The sequence below is a fragment of the Gymnogyps californianus genome, chromosome 1 (genome assembly GCF_018139145.2).
Source record: "Gymnogyps californianus isolate 813 chromosome 1, ASM1813914v2, whole genome shotgun sequence".
NCBI lineage: Eukaryota > Metazoa > Chordata > Aves > Accipitriformes > Cathartidae > Gymnogyps > Gymnogyps californianus.
The window spans coordinates 32,864,983-32,883,709 of record NC_059471.1 but is presented as its reverse complement, the minus strand read 5'-3'; the positions used below and the strand labels follow the sequence as shown (position 1 = coordinate 32,883,709).

Here is an 18,727-nt window from a genome sequence, read left to right as displayed (position 1 = left end):
ACCTGTCTTTTCACACCTCCTGCATGTGCTATTCCAAGTCAAAATACAAGTTATATTCCCTGAGATCTATCAGTTGCTATGTTTTCGATTATGACAACCATGATACACAAGGGATGATGATACACAAGACACTAAAGCTTTCTGCTATAATCCCCCTGGAATCCACACTCGTTGTTGTAAAGATAATTATCTGGGTATCCCCGAGGCCAATTCTTGCAGTTTTCGTATAAAAATCACCTCTTGCATAAGACATGAAATTTAAAATCATCCCCTTCACAGATATCATTGAGTCACTCCATTACCTCTGGGACAGATATAAATTATGCATTCTTTGATTCTCTTTAAAATTTTAGATGCACAAGGGGACGGAGAAGCATCTAAATGGTACTAAAAATATAAGGCATTCAAGAAAGAAACAATAACTTGTATGGTATTAACTGCTACAGTGCTCCAAAGGCTCCCTGCCTGGTCAAGAAAAGCACATAAAGCACTGAAACATAACAGCAGGCTTGCATGCTAATGGCTGCTAGTGACAAGGACTCATTGAATGTCACTGCTTCACATACTGCGTACTGTTCATTTTTCTTATCTATGTGACCTCTCCTTTGAAATGACTGATGAAACTCCTGTGAATTAGCATCTCCACTTCTGGGCATTTGCCACCAAGAAGGCATTCAGTAACATCTCTACCAAAATTAAAAAATAGAGCAAGGGGGGGAAAAAAGTCATAATCTTAACAAAAAATAGTCACTATGCCTATTAAAGGATACTCAGTGTGTACTGCAAAAGGACTGCTTCTCTGAAGCCTCCTCATTAGGTTAGTTTTTACCTTGATGCCCTTTAAGAGTATTGGCTTGTCACAATACATGCATTCACATTTCAGACTTGGCTAACATTTTCATAATTGGTGTGAATAAAAAGGAATAGCTGTTACTGCAAGAAAAAAAGAAATGTCTCTGTTCTGATGCCCTGCTGCTATGATGACCTATTTCACACTAGCATCTGTTCTCTTCTGATGAACCACTCCAGATGTAAGCTGGCAAAACAGCACTGCAAGTATGTTACCCAGACGTCCACTGAGTGCTGCAGATGTTTTCTTCCATGCTTCACGTTTAATGTGTGCCTGATTAATTTTTTCTTTATTATTTCAACTACTTGGCCCGCAGAATTTCCTATGAAGTTTGCAGAATCCAGGATCCAATCTGCAGCCATAAGGAGCAGCTCCCTTTCTGTGAGTGGGTTCATTAATGTCTGGAATAACCAGCCAAAAGAGCCTTGGTCTGAATTGCCAAAAGAAATGCAAACTTCAGTAATCTATTATGCCTTAATATTATTTGCCTGAGGATTTAACACAACTCATTTCAATTCCAAAATTACAGATGTTTGTAATATTCAGATGCATCAGCCTGACCAAAAATATTATGCTCGGTCTCTGCCTCAAGCCCTTGACCTGAATGAGGTTAGTGACAGGGATATGAATGACTTGAGCAGAAAACGAAACACAAAAGTAGTTTTATCGTGAAGTACAATATTTCTTCTGTCACTTAACCATTTTTTTTTCCCTCTCAAAATTACAGGGTAGACTGCAAATCTTCAACGCTAGCAGCCACTAGGACAGCCTAAGTGCCATTTAAAAGAATAATAATTTATGAGACGCCTTGGTAGAATAGCAAAGGTCACAGAGAAGACTCCCCAGGGAGGAGAGGATGACAAAGGTTACAAAGATGACTAAAGACTCGCCTACAGGAAGGGATTTTCTTTGAAGGAAGATGTTTTGTTGCAACAGCTTCATCCTACCTAACACACAGCCGCCCCATCCAAATGAACAGTTCACCTTTAAGTTAGCTATAAGGCATTGCTTATGAAATACGCTTCTGAAATTCGTGGCTTAGCAGCTTGGCCACGTACCCAGGGCCCACTGAGGTGCTGCCAGACGGAGGACGCTGTGGGTCTGTCCCACAGGGCACAAGGGAATGCCTAGTGACTGATTTGATCCCACCTGGGGGATCAAACTTGAAAAATCTCCAGAGTCTTTGCAAGCCAGTCCCCAAATAGATGCCACTTTTGGGGCAGCCAGTACCATTTATAGACCTCTAACAGACCACCACAGACTGGTGCAGTTTCTCTTAGAAGCAATGTGAAGAGTTGGTATATGAGGAGCCTACAACACACGGTTGACACATTGCTCCCAGGCAGTTGTAGATTTGCACACCAGCCATCACGCTACACAGAAGTTTGGGCTGCTTTTTTGTGCCAGAGCTACAGCATTTCCCCCCTTCAGCTGCTGCAAGTACAGAAAAAAAAGACAAGGATGAAGACAAGCAGGAACAACTCTTCTTGGCACAGCTCCACTCTCCGCAGCATCATCTCTGGGCTCATAAAATACACATTAACTGGTGGGAGAAGCTGGCGCTGCAAACCTGGGGGTAACCGGCAGTGTCTGCAGAACATCAGAGCGATAAAGAAAAGCTTAACCTGAAGCCAGCATGCAATACAAGACAACTCTTATCTCTTCAGAAATGTGCGGCCATAACCATTTTGAAAACTGACAGTTTCCAACTGCTCCCAATTGGTTGTGGGAAGTTTCTGCAACCAGATCAATGGCTGGCACTTGTGGAGGAGGTCTGCACAGCTCTGAAGGGTACAGATGTAATATGTGCCAGTCAAGAAGGGGTTATTGATCGCTTTGAGTGTAAAGGATTATGCATAATTGCTGTAGGACAATTGCTAGAGCCCATATTCCTGGTATTTGATCTCCATGCCAGGCCTCCCAGTTCACAAAGAGGTACCTGAGAGCCAGGTAACCACTCAGGTAGATTTACCCAAGGCAATATCTGGGGACTCTCATCTATTTTCTGTACTAAAATAGGGCAATTTGCTGAAGGGGACTAATCCCACGGACATTCATCGTATTTGCATTCCCTTGATCCAGCAGTCCCTGGTCCATCACTATGGCCGATGAAGCCTTTGGCTGGCTATTCAGATCACAGAACATTTTTACAGTCCCATAACCACATGCCGACAACAGCCGAATGCGCCCTTGGGAGAGGGAAGGGCAGAAGGCAAGTGGAAAGTGGGATGCAGCCAAGCAAGCCTCCGATTGTAACAGCGTCTTTTATCCTGCACATCACCTGCAGGAAGAAGGGAATGGCACAGGAACATTGCAAACACAACGAATAAGCCAGGCGATGCCCACTCCCGAGTGACAAAACCACCGGGCATGCTGCCAGGGAGTCCTCCTGAACCTGGCCGAGAAAGGGAACCGGCATTTCCAAAGCGTGCTTTTCCTAACACTTAGAGCCACTTACTCCAGCACGGCAGCTCCCTCTCAGTGCCAAGCCTTGGCGGGCTCTACGTGTGGGGTTTTATACTCTCTCATGTCGGTTTTGTGTGCTCTGTCTTCCTTTATTAATTTTAAACAGAATGGGGGGGATGTAAATTCACCGTTGGGGATATGTCAGTGTTTGCTCAACATGCTCTATATACCTTTATTAATTTTGTATTGAATGGTGAATGTGATTTCACTCTGGGGGGAAATCAGGGATAGCGAAAGGTCTTTCCCACAGCAGGGCAGCAGTGGGGAAGGGGAGGTTATTTCTCTGTGGGTTTGTTTTGAGTGATTTGCATGCTTTCATGGGTTTTTAAAGCTGAGGAACGTGTGCTTTCATGAACAGGCAGTTTCAGTGCCATGACCTACTGGTCTGAAGAGGTTGATTATCTTAATGTAGCATTTGTTATGCAATTCTTACAGCTTACAGTACATTTTAAAAGCAGCAGATGATGCCTCTTTATAGTGCAAGAACAGTATGTAAAGGGGGAAATTAAAAAGCTTCTGAAATTAAAAAGCTTCCAATATTAAGACTTATTTCCAAATAAGACTTATTTTTTAACAGTACAAATACATAAAAATCACATGAACTACAAAAGAGTTGTTGTTTGACACAGGTTCACAAGGTTTAACTCTTGGCCACAAAGTTTAACTCTTGGCTTATTGCAAAAATTGCCTCAATCGGTGTGACCAGCTTTGCAGCCTGTCATTTCCACCCCTGCGATTCCCGGCCACCCAACAAGCCGACACTTGGCTTGGAGCGTGCAGGGACGCTCAGTGCCCTGGACTGCTGTTCCCTTAGGCTTGATGGAGATGTTGCAGAGAGTTGCTCACTTGTAGATAGTTCTTTGCTATCACACTCCATCATAGCACATATCTCTGTTTCCAGGCTCTTGGTCCCAGTGTATCTTTATTCAGCATTATCATGACAATGAAGGGAATGTCCCCTTACTTCCTATTTACTTTTCTGGAAAAAATTCCCAGAGGGGAAAAAAAAAAAAAAGCCTCCCTCAATTTCCAGAAACTCCCATGTCACAACTTGTTCATACGCAGCTTTGCCAAATGCTGGGAAATAGTAAACAGTGGTGTCCTGATGGGTCTGGACCTTTCACGTATGATAGCCAAAAGGCAAGGAAACTACAGGTGCTGTTTATTGTTCACTTTTCATCGCAAAAAAGATGTATTTTTTCACCCACAATTCTGCAATGCCAGGTACAGAGCCTGCTTCCACTTTTGGAAACCTCTGCACATCATAGGTCTCTTTTCCTCTTCTTCTCCTACTGACTTTCAGAGCACAAAGTCTGGGAGTTTGTAGCTCCTCGCCAGCTCCTCCAGCGCCCAGATGATGGAAGCCAGCCTTTTGTTTACTGCACAGGGCAATCTGGATTGGGATTCCTCTGTACGGTTGATTTGTCTGTGACTCCGCGGCCCAGGGACCTGTTGTGGGAAGGGGGCCATAGGTCGAAGGTATCAATGAACAGCAATTTGGGGACAGTTTGCTGTACAAGGAAGGGAGGTGAATATTCACGTGGGCATTCTAATGCTTTTGTTTGCCCTCCCCCAGGCAGCTGTGACATGGAGGACATCTGACCAGACAGCAAAAGACCTGTTTTACTGATCAGAAGATGCCGCAGTAAGATTTATACTTGTAAATAAGGACTTCCTAGGAATTACACTGCTGAACAGTGCCTCACTGAGATTATTGCTCATAACAAACTTGAAATGGTGAACTGAATTAATTAGTTTAAGCAAAACATGTTATAGACTTGAAAACTGAATTATGGACTAGCTGGCTCTCACTGCACACGTTTATGGTACGAGTCATTCTTTTCCTAACCTGGTGCAGCTGGCACATGAACTCCTTGCGTGACTGATGGCAGGGGCAGAAAGTTTCTGCACTGAGAAGCACGATTCCCATTTTAAGCATCAGAAAGAGCGGAACTGCTTCAATTGAAAAATGAGCGAGGGAAACAGGAAAGAAAGGGGCTAGGGGACTGCAGCTGGCTGTCATGGGCTCTGTAGGTCAGCACTTTTATACTTGCTGAATACAGCTGGATTTTGACCAAGCAGGAGGGAAAGAGGAAGGGCAGGATTTGGAAACTGGCTCACATTCATTCAAGAGGATAACATGCAACCCAGGGAAAAAGCAGTAAATACCAGGTACATGTCACATCACACAATGCCGACAGCCTTTAATAAAGGCTAACGCAATGATACTCACCAGCCTCCTTGCTGTGCTGCCAGCAGCCTGGGTGTTCCCAGAGACTGAAGGCAGGCAGGCAGGCAGGCAGGTAGGCAGGCAGGGGGGCAGGGAGCAAAGGAAGTCAGGCAGCCCTGCCTAGCTGTGAGGGCCTTGTTCAGGATCCTGCTTACTGCCCCCACGTAAGGGGACAGGAGTCAGCCAGTGCTCCACGTCATTTATCTATTAGCTGCGTCCCGGACAAACCGCACGTCAGCAGTGGTATTCTGTGCCCAGTTCCTCTCCAAGTCCTCCGAAAATAGAAAAGGAATTGGCTAGAGTTCTGGTTTCTGTCCTTTACCTTCCCGCAAGCCATCTTGCTCTCCTCTCTTTCAGTGCCACTGTTTATGAAACTCTGGAAGGGAATTTCATTTAGCCATTGCCTCTCCTCACCCTGGAGAAGAGAAGGCTCAGGGAGGTCCTCATCACAGTATTCCAGCACTTAAAGGGTGGCTACAAAGAGGATGGAGGCTCTCTCTTCACGAGGAGCCACATGGAAAAGACAAAGGGCAACGGGTACAAGTTGCACCAGGAGAGGTTTCATCTCAATAGAAGAAATGAATTTTTTACAGTGAGAACAATCATCCAGTGGAACAACCTCCCCAGGGATGTGCTAGAGTCCCCATCACTGGAGGTTTTCAAGATGCAATTGGACAGGGTGCTAGATAAACTCATCCAGGCTCCCTTTCCTATGAAAGGTTGGACAGATGATCTTTTGAGGTCTTTTCCAACCTGGGTCGTTCTATGATGCTATGATTAGCTATCCCCCACAGATGCTACTTCTCTGGAGCCTCATTCCCAGAGCTTCCCATCCAGGCCTCCAAAGTTGCCCATATAATCTACTCTCTCCCTCTGAGGATAAGGTTATCATAGAATAATTTACATTGGAAGGGACCCCTGGGAGTCATCTGGTCCAACCTGCTGCTCAGAGCAGGTTGCTCAGAGTCTTCACCAGTCAAGTTTTGAATATCTTTGAGGATGGAGATTTCACAGCCTCTCTGGGCAACTTGTGTCAGTGTTTGATCACACCCATGGTGAATTTTTTTCCCCCAAATATATATAATCAGAATTTCATATGTTCCAAATTGTGTCTGTTGCTTCCTCTCCTGTACACCTTTGGAAAGAGTCTGGCTCTGACTTGACTATGCCCTCCCATTAGGTAGCCATAGACAGCAGTAAGATCCCCCAATGACCTTCTCTTCATCTGAACAGTCCCAGATCTCTCCACATCTTCTCGTACATCCTCTGCTCCAGCTCGCTGTGCATCTTGGTGGCCCTCCAGGGAACTTTCTTGTACTGGGGAGCCCAAAACCAGACACAGTACTTCAGGTGTGGTCTCACATGGGCTGAATGGAGGGCAATAATCACTTCTCACTAAGCTAGGTCCAGCTGAAAGCATCCAGGAGGCTGCAGAGCACAGAGCTAGAACAAAATGCCCTAGAAATGTGTGCCCGAATGTGAGCAAAATATACAAATTTTTGCTATGAGTGGACTAGCACTGAAACAAGGAGATGAGAGTCGGCCACCTGAGCCCAGAGCAGTAGCAGGCACACAGGTAAGACAGACCAGCCAGCTGAGAGAGACTGCACAGAAATGAGGTGACAAAGGTAGGGAACACCATAATATTTCAGAGCACATAACCACTTGAATATTAGTATGAAGCAGCTACAACTGAGCTTAAATTACTGCTGACCCTAACAGGAATAAAAACAGCAGTAATTTGCCCATTATAATGTAATAAGGAACTGTACCACGCAAACACAGATTTTCTTAATATCAGTGTACCATGATTAAACACTGTGTAGCACCAGCATGAACAGATCATAAAATGGGCCAAAAGTGGTATAAGCCAATTGACTGCAGAGGCATTGCTGTAACCCAGTATAAAAAAAAAAGAAAAGAAAAAGAAAAAAAAGACTGCAATCCATTCAATCTTTGTCAAGAGATGACATATTTGCATCTTCTATCCAGACCAACGGTATTCTGCAAATAAAATCATTCATGGTTCTGCAAAGCTGCATCTCCAATACACAATAGTGCAACCTCCATAGACCTAGAAATGAGACCACTAATAACAGGAGGGAAGAATTTCTAAGAGATACCAGGAAGGAAGCGCACATGCATGTGGGAGGAAAAATAGTGATGCGTCTACCACCTTTGTGAATAACACCCTCAGCAAAGAGCCATTTTAGTATTAAGACCATGAAGTCTGCCTGAGACACAGTACCAGCAGTAAGTCTAGAGAAAACAACAGCCTGGAGGAGAATGCTTTTATCAGGACTGCAAATGCTGGCTCTATTAACAAAAAAGCAACTTTGCATTATCATGGTTTTTTACGGTGGCAGCAGCAGCACGAATTGAGTCCATACCCAGAGCTGATCATAAGCGGCAATGGAAAGCAAAACTTGGGTTCCTTCTTTGTTACTGGAGGAAAAGAATGAGAATGAAGGAGGCTCTTGTGTCAGGAATAGTGCTCACTGGAGCAGCTGGCAAAAGTTCCCAATCAGTGCAATGATTTGGGAAATCTGCACATGACACAAATTCTGATTAATATTTAAGATATTATTCAGATGAGTAACTCTCTGTCATGGATACTTTTCTGCCAATGTGGATTTACTACATGGACAAGACTTTCAACAAGTCACTTCTAGATCAGAAATATCGCCCACTTCTTTCATTTTCCTGGAGGGAAGGCATTAAAATGTCAGAATTTAACGAGTTATACAAACTTACTCTTTTTTTTTCCTTTGTTATTTTGCTTTAACTTTGCCCTCTCTTGCAAAAGGCTTATTCTGATTTCTTTTGATACTGGTTTCTTACAGAGATTTACTTACGATAAAGTCTTGTCCTTGACCAAGCAAAATTTATGCACTGATGGTATCAGACGATCAGTTTTATGCAAAGAGGGGAGTGGTCTTTTGGACTGAACTTCCTTCTCTAAAACCAAGGTCCATGACTTTAAACACAGTTGCAAAATGCTCTAGCAGGGGTAGAAGCACTTGCCATGTTTGTGTTTATTTAAAATAATCTGATGGAACTGGGGCCACAAAGTGATTTTTGTGGTTGGAAGAGGTTAACAGCACAACTAAGGTTGAAAACTGCTGTCTTTTAAACTATTTAGAGTAGAGAAGAGCAAAGCCACGATTTGGAAATACTTTCTTTTTTGGACTACAGACTAGAGGAATGAGCAGTGCTTGTAGGGGTTCCCAAAGGCTATTTCTTACTAGATAAACTGTTGGGATGGAGATTTGCTGGAGCTTCTTGCTGGCCTCCACTTTCACTCCCAGTCGTTGAGTGTCACATAATTAAGCCTGCAGGGGATACATGTGTGTCTGGCCATGCCAACGTTCACATACAACAGGTTCTGCTTGAGATGAGAGAAGGCTTTCTGGCTATCTATCAGCAAGAATCAGCGAGGACACCTGAGGGATTCTGTGACACCATGCCATCGCAGTAACGAGCAGGCAGATGCCCTTGACGGAAGGAAGGGTCACCATTTTTGCAAACAGTTTCCCCATCCGCATCACCAGCCTGCTCGCTTCCAGTTTAGCAAGCTGCTCTGCAGGCAGAAATCAGCCTGACAGAGACTTTAAGAAACAAAAGTATAATTAGGATCTGTTAGATTTGGGATGTGCCTTTGCCATGTTACCACTGACTTTGGAGCCTGCAAATACTGGCAAAAAGCTTTCAGCAAAAAAAAAAAAGAATGAAATAAAAATAAACAACCTCTCCCAAAAAACAGCAATCATATATCAGGGTCTTCCAAGGGAGAATCTTAATAGCGTCCTTTCACGTCTCTATAGCCTTGCATGTGGAAAGTTTCTGCAAAACCAGCTTGCATCCACTGAAGACCAAAGAGCAGCAAGAATTCTGTATTGGAATAAATTCTTAAAGCACTTGTTCTTGCACAAACACTAAAATTGCAAAGTGTCTGCACTCAAGCAACTACAGCCACGCAAATTAAGGTCATGTTTTGAACAAAACAGATTCCTCCTGTGCCTGCAAGTGACTTTTATGTGCATTTGTAATGTGCCCATTGCTAAAGCATCTGTGCCATGAGCTAATAATGGAAATAATAACAGAATAATGGAAAAGCTGCATGCACAGGCAGCTCTTATACTGAAGACTGTGTAAGTACAAACAGAGGTCACGTCTGGAAAAGATGGAGATAGAGCCTCCAGTAGCCTAGTCCTAAGAGCCATACTTTCAAAGAACAGCAGCCATTTGTGCAGCTGAACTTCTGTGTTTGCAAGTACACATGCATATTAAAGATTATAAAACCAAGAAATTAGTGCAGGAAGAAATGTCTCACAAAGCATTTCCAAAACCAGGAATGGTCTGCATGTATGGCAGCATACGATGTATCTTGCACCCTACAAACACATTTCTCTGAAATACAGGCTTCTACTTTTGTACATGCTCTCCAGTTAGACTGAAATATTTCAATTTACTTTTTTAAGCTTTTGAGCGTAGAACCTGTTAAAAAATTAGAAAGGGATTTCCATAGGGTGTAAAGGGGTCACAAAGAAAGCCTGAGCCTGTTTTGAGAATTAGTTCAACAAAAGAAATCCTTACACATACTTGACTACAAGTTTGCAAAGACAAATATCCAGATTTCTGCAAAGGTCATTTCAGGTAAAGGTTGGAAATTCATACTGTTTCTTTAGCTATCCAGGTGTATATCCAACTGAAATTAGAATAGGAAGAAAACCTGTTTTGTTTTGTTTGCCTGGAACCTGCCACCTTTAAAATCAACTTGTTAAAAACACTAGTTTCCATCTGCCAACAGCACCACAGCATATATATAGTGCTTTAAGTGCAAAAGAGGGTATGAAGTCCCTCAGAAAACCCATGCTATTCTGTTTAGGACATATTTTGATGATGTTTCCTACAAGTTTCCAAGTGATGGCTGGGTCAGCAAGCTTTGGCACAAAACAGCAGACAGCTGGGTGTGGACTAGACAGCATGTGGACAGGAGTCAGGCTAAGGACAGCACTTGAGCCAGAACGGTTGTTTCTGCACTGGAAATAAGGCTCTAATTTCTAAAGCATCTGCAGGAGACTTGCCCTCAAGGAAAAAAAAAAGAACAAAAGAACAAAAAAAAAAAACCCAACACTTGATTTTAAAATACAGTCTTTAAATCTACTTTATTTAGAGTTACATTGTAAGAGGATTTATGACTAAGGTGGGAAGAAAAAAAGCCTCTAAATTACTACTTGCAATTTTGAGGAGGGTATCACAGAAACTATGTTTAAAGGTCCAATCCTGGCAGCCCACATGCATGTAAATTGTTCTGTACAGCTCAGTAGCACCCACTTTCATGAACAAGGATATGTGGCTAAAGACAGGCTTGCAGGTTTAAACTGGTTGCTTTATTTGTCAAATAAATTTCCTCCAAATACTCAGAGAGCTGAAAATGTCCTGCTTCAAATAAAACCCAAGAACATATAATAGTTAATATATATTTGTAGGGCAGCTTGAAAAACTCTTACGAAAAAATGTTTTAAAAAATCTTTTTCTCCACCGAACAGATCAGAGAAGTGTGTCCCTGACAAAGGCCCATAAGGGGCCAAAACACTGGTTATTTGTTCTCTTTTGCTCTTTACAAATGAAACAAAATACAGTTAATACATTATGCATGTCTTCAAGCATATTTTTATTTAGCCTGTTTTGGTTTGTTGTGCCTTGGGAACTTTCACTTTGTTTTGTTGTGCCTTGGGAACCTTGATTTGATTTTGTTTTTCTGGTTAATAATAAAATTGAAATATTAGGGCAGGACATCAACCAATCTACAGCGTGTGAGATTTGTTTACGTTTCAATGAAACGGCCTCTCAACATCTCTTTCCCACTCCCTTATCAGTCACCAAACCACTTTCAACAAGCTGGCCTGTCACAGGAGCAGCGCGGGCCAGTTGCTATTAGTCATGTCATTTCCCATTAAGATGATCTGTTGTTTCACCCACAGGAATAAGACTTTTCCAGTAACATGCTATAGGGTCTTAGTACAGTTTGGGTAGAGAAACTATTCTGTGCCTTATACTTTTAGAATTACCATTAAGGTAGTGCTTAAAACAGATAAGCACATTAAACAAGCAAAAGACAATCCTCTGTTGCGAGGAATTTACTCCTATTGCAGAAGTGAAAGAGTGAGAGTGAACAGCAAAGCCTAAGGGAGAAAGAAGGGGAAGAGAGAACAATTGTCATGAGATTAGACAGTTAATTACAGTCACTAGATTCACATCTCGATACTACTTTTTTATTTTATTTTGGGATGGGGGTATCTTTTGGCATTTAGCAGCAATTTGTGTTCCCCTGAGAACATACGGGAAAGGTGGGGAGTAAGAATAGATTAAGGAAAGTAGGACCAAAGAGGCGGGAAGCAGGGTGGTGGTTGAAGGATTTTGATGAGGCTGAAAGACAAGTTCAGGCTAAGTGACAAATGGAGTGAGGCAGAGAGGAAGAAAAGCCATTAGAAATGAAGATTTGTAAGGGCAGGAGTACAGCATGGAGTGGTCACACAGCAGGGCTGAGGGGTAGGCTTTCCCCTGGCAGCATTTGTCTCTATCCTGCTCTATGCCGCTGGCTGGAGGGCAGCATCCATACACCGCCGCTACAATAAACTGGTGTTCTTGGGATGCTAATTTCTCCCTTCCTCTTATCCCAAGAGGATATCCTCAGTCAGTCCCTAACTGTCCCAAAAGACTTCCAACCTGGGGCAAAGAAGGAAGAGTGTCTACATGGACACCCTCCTGGAGGGTCACTTCTTGTTTTTGCTGAAGGATGCACAGAAATTGTCAGTCTGTTTGCATATCTCTAGACAGCAATCTGCAAATGTCCTGCCCTCCTTCTTATACAGCTGCAAGACTGAACCAGCCCTGTTCCTGGCTCTTCAAAGGCTTCAAGCCTGTAGGTCCCATGCAGCAAAACAAGTTATTCTGAAACTCTCAGTGGAGAGACTGTCCCAGTCCTTCACAAGGTGATGGAAGACTGTTCCAGGATGTCATCCTCCTCTGTCCTCTTGTTTGAGCACCAAATCAATGGAGCTTCTCTACTGTGAACAGCATCCAGGGGTGGAAATGATCTGTTATGGAGCAAGAAATTTGCAGTCTCCTATATGTGACCCACTTATAACCAAGCTCTCCTCTTTCCTACCACTGATTCTGTTCTTCTGGTGGTGATTTTAGTTTGTTTCATTTGCTAGGGTTTATGTATGGATGGATGTATTTATTTATTTCCCCTGGATCTGGTGGGACCCTGAAAAGGCACAAATTAAGTGGTGAAGAGAAGTTCCTCAGAGACTGTCTGGCTGCCCAGGTGAGGAAGAAGGGAAGGGCTTCAGTGTCTCATAATTAAACTGTCTAGTCCTGCCAGTCCCTATCCCTTCCTCTCCCTGCACTCTTCTCAGCTTTACTTAGTTGTACAGTTGTACTCTTACCGTGAGGCATCCCCTGGACACAGCTAACGTATCTGGGAATCACTCTCTGGTACGCTTGAACTGAGCAGGAACTTTCCCGGCTCACAGCCTGGGAATGAGCTGAAAAGGGCTGGGAAGCTGGCATGGAAACCCTCAGTGGCAATTCCCACTGGCATCTTGGTATCCCTCCTCTGATAAAAGCTTCCCAGGGTACCTCATATGGCTCCTACAAGATCCACAGCCAATTTAAGACACAATTGCTAAAGATGGACTGAAATGCAAGCCTCTGAACTGCCTTTTTGGTGACGCTACTTGTTCTTGGGCCTGAAAATTCTCAGCAGCATGGATCGCAAATGCTGACAGCTGAGATCAGGCTGGTAAACCCAGGTCTGAAAGACAGCTGGCAGAATTGCTCAGGTTAACCCCAGGCTTCCCACCACCGTGCGGATCTTCAAGTGGGGATTGCAAGTGTCTGTCAGGCATAGAGCAACAGCAAAAAGGCAAAAAAAATATTAGGAGCCCCTCGTAGAAAAATACACCTTTTGGTGGCCCTGAAAAAAGTGCCTTTTGGCTGCTTTAGTTCTAAACCTTGCTGGTGACATAAGCTTTTTGAGACTAAAAGGTATAAGCTGTCTGACCAACTGCGCTGAAGCTGACAGCATTGTGGAGACATCAGCTGGCTGCCCTCTAAAAGGGCCAGGCAGAAGCCAGTATCAGGGCTCGGCTGGCAACCTGGGGCAGCATCAGCTCTTCAAACTACTGCTGCTACAGTCACCACTGCAGCAAAGCATGGGATAGTGCTGCTAATAGCTGGGCTGCCAAGAGCTGATTTTGTGTTTTGTGGTGCTGGCTGCAAAATGAAAAATCTCAGGATGTTTTTCTGCCACTCCTCTTGCATTACAGAGTTTTTTAATGAAACAAAAATGGTGTAGTCAGTAGTAGACTACTCACCTGGCCAAAAACCTATGTCCACCCTTAAATAAGAGGGAGAGTTTCTCACTTGCCCCAGCTTCACCTGTAACTTAAAAGAAGTCCTTCAGGGAAACAACCATCCTTTTTCCCTTTCCTTTTCTGCTGAATCCAGCATCTGGCATCTGGATGGATTCCCTCTCCCCTTTGCTGCTAACTGGAACTCATTCTCATCAGTCCTCCTATACAGGCTTTTGGAAGTCTAACTAACTCCACCATACTCACAGGAGGCTTTCCCCAGCTAAGGAGGCATGAGATTTATCAGGCACCTCAGTGTTTGATACACAGCCTCAGCATAAGCCCTCCTGACTCTAAATGAGCTGCCACGGTCACAAAGTACAGTGCCATACTTGGGCCCTGAAAGTTGCTTATTTGCATCAGCGTACCACTGCACCTGATAGCAGTAGCTCTGTCTCTCAACGAGCCTAATGAGCCTGGGAATGGCAGCGCTGGAGTGGCACACCCTGCCATGGAGACACTATTTCAGATTGGAAAAGAATCAGCGCAGTTGCGACTCCTCTTTACTCTGCTGCTATACTTGGGATGTACCAGCCCAAAGGTGAGCCCAGAATTAACTGCTCTGGCTCTGCCATTCTTCCAGTTCGTCCCTTATACCTCAGTGTGTAGACTCTTTCCTTAGTGGAATAAAACCCAGTTCAACCTTTCCAGGCTATTCTACCATGGGAAAAGAAAACTCTGTTAAAAAGTGATATTCCATAAAACACTACTGTGTATTACACTTTTATCAGCTTTAACTTCATACACTTGGTACTTCTCAGCACCCTCTTTTCAAGGAAGTAACAGCCATCACATGCTTATGCGAATAAAGCACATGTAATGTCCTCTTTCTCCCTGTTTTCTTTTCTCTCTGGGGTCCATATATTAGAAAAGGGATTCTCTAAATGGTGTTCAGAAAAGCTTCCAACTATTTCTGTTTGCTTTCCTTTATCACTGTGCTGAGGTTGCACCCAGCTGATACACAGGTTCAGTTTTTCCAGCTGGGAATCAGACCAAGACACATCAGTAGAAGCAGCAGTCAGATCCCACCGGCAAGACACAGATTTTCAAAGCTGTTGTGAGTATGAACTCATTTAAAAATCATTTAAGAACTATTTAAATTAATTACAAAAAGGAGTAAGAAAGCTTAACTTTGGGGATCCAGCAGCTTTAGGATCTGTACTGTATCTCATCTCTCAGCCTGGATCCCAGATGGTCAGAACACCAAATTGCTATTTGAGTTTTAATTGTTCTTGTTATTATATTCAAGATATGTCTGGAGACAAATTATGAAGCTTCTTACGAGTGGCCACAAAGTAGGCACACATAAAGACCATCAAAAGACCTTGTCATACCTTGTGTTGTGGCAAGGCTCAGGTCACCGAACTGTCCCATGCAGATCTGCCATGATTAGAAAAGCTGCAGGCAAACAAAGCACCCGAAAAGCCTTTGCCCAGCTAACATCCACGCACTATGCTCCCTATCAGAGATGCTTCTGGGTTTCTGGGATCTGTGTTTGCTTGCAACACTTTTCAAATACTTGCAGAGGTTCTCAAGCTAGCCAGCTATGGCCTTGGGTGAAGCTGACTATTGAGCTGATTAGACATGCTGGCTTGAGTCTTAGTACCATTCTACTTCACCCATAGCTCAGTGAGCTAAGTGCGGAATGATTGTCCTGCAGATGGCATACAGGATGAAATGCTGGTTCCTGGCATTCCTCCGTTCCCTGACCTTCATCCCACACTCACAACTACAGCATCATTGAGACTGTTCATGCACCAGGCTGGGAGTCCTAACTAGCTCCAGGATGCATCACGGCCAGCAAAATCAGCCAGCCCTGAGGAGAGAAACGGCAGCTTGAACTGTCGGTCTCAGGCAGGGGCAAGCAAACCAGCAGATAGGCACCCATGTCAAAATCTTGTTTGGCTGGTACATCGGAGGTATTTCAGTTGCCTTTGCCATATTATTAATTCATGCCCTCTTCACGCATCACTGCCTGACTTAGAGTTGCATAGAACCTAAACATATATTAAAAACACTATCACTGCATAAACAGCTCATTAAAATGGATTTAAAATGGGGTCTATAAAACTACAATAAACAAATCTAAACCAAGGGTAGAATGCCTTTAAAATTAGAGATTTATGCTTGACTGGAGAAAACAAACGAGAGACAGTTCTCTCATTTCAGCCCTACAGATGTGCCTACCCAACTGTATATCCTGTAACAACTTAAAAGGCAGATCCAATGTGATTCCTCTGTAGGAAAACACTAATCTCCTTACCTTCACAGACAACTGAAAATAAATGGAAGTTGAATATTTGGTAGTTTAGCTAGATTATTCCAAACAGATTCTATTTTCTCTAATTCCACAAAATAGAACCTTTAAGGATATGCTTATGCGCTAAGTGGTTGTCCTGCACTTCATCTGCCCATTATCTGAGCTGCAAAGCATGAGACAGAGGTCTCATACTTTTCTCATAGAAAAAAGACCGGTTCGATACCTTACTGTAAGACTGTGCCCATGCTAAGAAAGCCTGCCTTGAGGAAGCCGATTTTTGTAACTCAATGGTCATATATACTACCAACAAAACCTCAGAGACTGTGTTTCAGCTTTGGTGCAACTGAAGTGACCTGGATTTTACAGCAGTATTCACCTCAAAATGCATAGATGTAGAAGCATTTTGAAGTGTTCAGGACAACACAATAAGACAAGAGACTGACCTGTTCCTCCGTCCACTAGGATTGCAAATACAGGATTTAATTTTTTGACAGTATTTTAAAAAATATTTGTAACTAGACTTAGAGATCACAACTAACAGATCGACCTAGCCAAAATAAAGATAGACCATTTAATGCAGCAAGTTCAATATTACATTTAATCCTTTGGAAATCTTCCCTTCTATCTAGCAGCCAGGGTCAACATCTGCCTATTCATCTTTTTAGAACAATAAACACATCAATTCGAGGCATCATATTATATTATTATGGGACTGCCTATCAAAAGGTATGTGGCAACAATAAAAACTCGGAGTATTTACTGCTCAATATGCTTGAGATCCAGCACTTTCCAGCTTAATGCATTATTACTGGGAACATTAGTTTCAACATCTAATTTCCGAGGGACATGAAATGTTCAAACCCAAGTGGAAGAGAAAATTAACTAGTCCAAACCATGAGATTTTGAACAGCAGTTTTAAATAATAGGTTTTCCATTCTAATCTATAATATCTAATGCACAACATCCATGATTCTGAAACAAACTCCCACATCTTGCCTTCCGCTTTCTTACTCGTTATCCCATTTTGGAAAGGATGGCTCACAAAAATCTTTTCTACGGTGTTTTAAGAAATAAACCACTTTCAGACATTTTAATAATGCCACAATAAGAGCCAAATTTCACAGCATCTATGATATGAGAAATTGCCATTTGATTCCTCCCAATTTTTTTTAAACCTTCTTTTTCACTGGGACCCTTAGCAAACCACAGTCCTTCCCATTCAAGGGTGAGACACCAAACGTAACGAGAGAAGAGAAGGACCAGGAGTTTCCCAGCTCTGTAGCACTGGCGTGAATCACAAGGGGAATTTTACACCTCCCTCCAAACAGATGTCATGGCAGAAGAAGCGGACACACCCTCAGCAGATGGGTCTTCAAATGTCTTGACGCTGACAAAACACGTTTCCATGAAATTCTATGTCCAGAATGACCCACTTCCATTTCTAATATAACTGATGCAGCATCCCAGCAAAGGCTGTTCATCTTTTCCCATAACTGTTGTCAGCTTTGCAGAATTGGAGAAGGCCTGTTAGGCCAAAAGGACCTCAGCAGTGATCTACCAGTTCAGTGCTCTTCCCAGAAGAAATTCTTCAAACACTGCTACTGTAAAAAGGGATGTTTTCACACTTGTGTACTGCTTTCAATCTGAACTAAATGGGGCAGATAACAGAGGAATATCTGTTACCATAGTCAGTGCTATCGTTAGGAATTACACTACTCTGAACATCACAACCTTTTTCTCCCAAATGGTGCCTTTTGCTTTTGTGTTTTTTCATGGGAGACATAAACAAAACTACTCTCAGTTAGAGACTCTCTCAGAAATCTGTCACAAGTCTCCTCAAGTCCTGTAGTACTTGAATGCCACAGAACTAACACTGCTGCTGGTAAAAAGGGGAGCGATCCCATTGATGTCAGTGGTGTTTCATCCTTTCACAGCTGACGAGAAGCTGGCATGCGGTGGAGAAACCAAACAACTGCATCGCCATCATTTTCTTGGTCTGTCATGTCCACCCTCTAACTTCAGCACAGGAATTTATCCAGTTTTGGAGGTGGTTGGTGTTTATTGTATTGACTTAGCACACCATGGAAAAGCAACAGCCACAGTACATGTGATAAGTGTGCTATAAATGTCTACCTTGACCTCTCACAAACTTGATCCGCTGTAGCTGCTGTCTTCAGAAGAGCTGAGACCTCACAATGCAGCTCATATGTAAAAATTTCATGAGGTTCTTTCAGTTAATAAAACAGCACTGCAAAAATTAGATTGCTTCTGGCTGCCTGCGGATATTTTAACAAAATGGAAAAGAATATCCTTTAGCCCACCTGTGAGTGACCTGCGTTTGCTGTGTTGATAACAGCCTATGTTTCCTGCCATTCTTGCGGAGCTTGAGAAGATTTGTACCACTCTTACCGCCTAAACTCCTTTTGAAGAAAAATACTACTCAGGGTGCATGAGTTAAAAACCATCAACTTTAAGACAAACCAATCTACCTTTAGCCT

At 43.1% G+C, this 18,727-nt stretch overlaps 1 protein-coding gene across 1 annotated transcript in view; it reads right to left on the bottom strand.

Annotated features, from left to right (window-relative positions):
• Nucleotides 1–18,727, bottom strand: part of ENOX1 (ecto-NOX disulfide-thiol exchanger 1) — a 371,798-nt gene that overhangs the window by 255,921 nt on the left and 97,150 nt on the right. The gene's annotated exons all lie outside the window — the stretch shown is intronic.